Raw genomic sequence first — 3,588 nt, forward strand, 5'->3', positions numbered from 1 at the left:
TGCTTTTTCTAGGTTCAAGACTATACAAAAATTGAATAACTTGTCCCCAATACATATAACTGATTGATATGGACTTGACAATATTTGATAAAATAGAGAGCAAATGGTACAAATGTTAGTCCAAGAATCAACCATATCCTAAAGTCCCAAACCCCACACAATAAGATCTTTAATTAACATAGAAAATAGAAACAAAAGTAAAAAATATGACTGAGAAGACTAACAGAGAGACACTGTCTTCTTGTAATAAAACAGAATCTTTCCTTTCATAATAACTACTACTACAGTACTACTGGATACTAGTTATCTTCCTACATTACACCAAACAAAATAAAATAAAACCAAAAAAAAAAAAAGGCTGGGTCTTCTTTTTTTGTTCCTACGGATTCCAGATCTTTTTGCTCTAACGTCTTCTTGATTTGAAATCAAGATTGTCCAGAAGCAGAGCTTGATTTGTTGTCATTGTTTGATCCATTAGGGTTCTTAGTTTTGGAGAGTTTCTGTTTGAGCTGAAACAAAAGCTGTTGATTCTCTTGGTTTAGAAGCTCAGCTTTCTTCCTTAGCCTCTCGTTCTCTTTCATTATGTAACAGTTTTCTACATACAGCTTCGAGTTTAGCCTCTCCATTTTTTTTGCTTTCTTGCTACAAGAAAAAACAAAACACAATTATCATGAAAATTTGAAAGAAATAAAACAAAAGAGAAAAAGAGAGTAATGATATAATCAATAAAACCAAAGCTTGTGTTATGATGATTGTTCATGTTAAATCATTACAACACACATGGGTCGTGCAGCTTCACACGTCGGATGTGAATTACATTAGGAGAAAATTATTTGTCGCATTTATTTCGTTTTCATCCTAATAATGTGAATTTTTTCTTTTCTATTCCTTCTTTTTATGAATTCAATGATCAAAGATAGAAGAACATGATTATAAATTTGTATGGAGGATAAAAAAGATAAAGCTACGAAAGAAAAAAATAATTGAAGTAAAGAGATAAAAATAAAAACAAAGTAATCATGATGATATGCAGTAATTATAAATGTTTTTAACCTCTATGGACAGAGAAGAGTAATGATTATATTTGAAACGCGAGAAAAAAACAGAGTAAGCAACAAAACAAAGATGATGATCGTAGAGATACAAACTAATTTATATAAGAGAAAAAAAATCAAACAATTTTTTTTTTCTTTCGGTTGCCTCTATCTCAAAGGAAAGGATAAAGATTAAAACTTTCCATCATTGAGGAAAAAATTAAAAGATAAAAAAAGTTTTGCTATAAAAAAGAAAATAATGAGTTTGTCTTCACGTTAGTTTTACGTGTGACGTTACTACATATACAGCTATTATCTTAATGTATGAACACAAAAGCAATAGTAAAGCACGAGAACGAAACAAACAGAGGATTTTGATAAGAACCCAACTTGTGGTACACGAGTTTTGGGTGTGAGAACTCACGTAAAGCTTCTAGAAACAAACTACGAGTAAGAGAGAGGAGAAGGAAAAAGAAAAGGTTATACCTTTTGGGAAGGAGTGTTGAGAAGCAGAGTTAACGAAGAAGAAGGAGAGAGAAAGAGAGACGCTACGTTGTGTGTAAGTGTGGAAGGTAGAGGGACAAAGAGAACAAAGTGAGACACTGTCTGTTATATAGATCCCCAAAAGCTAAAGAGAGAGAGAGAGAGAGAGAGAAAGAGGGAGAGAAAGAACCTTCTCTCTCCTGACACAACAATCATGCATTGTGTTGTGTTTATGCATATATGGCGGCCGCGAGAAGAGAGATAGAGAGAGAGAGAAGAGATTTGTTGCATATTGCGTCATGTGAATGATGATGATTTATTAAAGAGAAAGAAGTTAAAGAGAGAAAAAAAAAAAAAAAAAAGGAGTTACTTGCTTGCTTGCTCGCTCTTTCGAAATTGATCTTTAGGGATATATTTGTAATTCCCCTCACACAAGTCCTCATGGGCTCTTCATCGTATTCATCCTCCAAACAGAAGATTCGTTAAAAGAACTAGAATCGAGGGTACTTTGGTAACGATAATGAAGTGGTCAGTCAGAGAAGAAGGGTAATATTGTCATTATGTTTAGGAGGATTGTGAGAGGGCTACGTTATAGAAGGCCATCGACCTCTCTCTAAAAAAAAAAAAGATTCGCAATGATGGTAAAGATTGGTTCGAACCATCATCCTTCATGATTTCAATTTCAACCGTTTTGGACCATTTTTTTTAAATGCTCTTCTTTCCTCCTCTTATTACCCGGTTTGCTCAATATTGGTTTACTCAATCTTCCACTCCACCATGCATAATTATGTATTTATGTTTTAGATTGTTTCGATAATAAATACATTTTTTTCTTTCTTTTGTGTTTCCCTTTAAATTTATTTTTGTTTAAAACATTAGTAATACAACGGAATTTCAAAATGCAATTTTTGTTTTTTGGTCCACTTTTATTATTCAGCGTTCCTTATTTAGATAAAGATTGATATAATTATGATCGGAGGAAAAAGAGAAAGAAATCAATAATGAAGAACAAGAAGAGTGTTTGGACTTTGGGGGGTGTAGAACCTACAAAGAAATAATCATGGATCATAAGTGTTGTAGAACGTGAAGTATTTTATAAACAGTGAGGTGGTTGTTTGTGGATGTATTTATTATGAGTCTTTTTTTCGTAACTCTACATGACTCCGTTTAAAACTCGTTCCTTTTGATATTTGCAGAAAAAAAAGGATGACTAAAATTTCACGTTATAAATAAAACTACTTTTGCTAGTGTGTGTGTGTGTATATCTGTCTTGTACGGCTTCTTTTAAAACTTCTTTCACGGAATAAATTTGAGCAATTGTGTGTTTTTAATGTTGATTGTAGAAGTTAAACAAAACTGAAAACACAATTAGTATTAGGTAGGTGTGTCTTGAAATGGAACTAAAGAAGTGGGTGCACTTACTTACACCAAAGGCAATGATTTTAAAAGTGAGGAGCTTCATTTCTTGCTGGCGTGTGCATTGTTGGTTCTCACCCTCATTAGGTCTATTTTAAACAAGCTGAGCTATCAAATTTGGTGTTGGTTTTATTTATAAAATGAAATGTAAAAGTTTATAAAATACTTAAATACATTTGGTTTATCTATAGCCTACCCGGACTAATTTATCACAAGCCAAAAGAAGTTGAAAATTCTAAATAATTAAATAAAACCAAAAAAATCGAATTGTATGATTCATGTATCCCAACTCGTATTCAACAGAGTTTTTATTTTCTAATGCTTTCCAGACTATCGATATCTGTTATGTAACATTTTGTTCTCTTGCTCCATAATTCAAAATAAAAATATTTCTTTTACTTCTATACCAATCAATTTTCAAAAAACTAAATACTCGGTCTACTTTATCAGAAAAAAAAAATTAATTGTTTGGTAGATAATACTATTGAATTACATTCGGAGAAAACATACTTCTCTTTTATTAATTGGAACTTTTAATTATGTTCTCCTTTTGCTAATTAGCCTTTCCTCTTTTTTGTCTTTTGAACTTTATTTGTTTTATCGTGGTCGCCATCGTAAGGTTTAAAGTGCGTTCATATTACACTGCATGCAAACA

General features: G+C 31.9%; 1 pseudogene across 2 annotated transcripts; it reads right to left on the minus strand.

Annotated features, from left to right (window-relative positions):
- Positions 1–241: 241 nt before the first annotated feature.
- LOC104711828 (protein LITTLE ZIPPER 4 pseudogene) lies at positions 242–1,656 on the minus strand (annotated as a pseudogene). 2 transcript variants are annotated; one of them, XR_755394.3, is made up of 2 exons: positions 1,521–1,656; positions 242–642 (listed from the first exon to the last, which is right to left on the minus strand). The product of XR_755394.3 is annotated as a protein LITTLE ZIPPER 4 pseudogene, transcript variant X1 (transcript). The 2 variants fall into 2 exon arrangements; XR_002033434.2 differs by lacking the exon at positions 1,521–1,656 and adding an exon at positions 1,054–1,190.
- Between the last annotated feature and the right edge of the window lie 1,932 nt (positions 1,657–3,588).

Source organism: Camelina sativa, chromosome 9 (genome assembly GCF_030686135.1).
Source record: "Camelina sativa cultivar CO46 ecotype springtype chromosome 9, ASM3068613v1".
Lineage (NCBI taxonomy): Eukaryota > Viridiplantae > Streptophyta > Magnoliopsida > Brassicales > Brassicaceae > Camelina > Camelina sativa.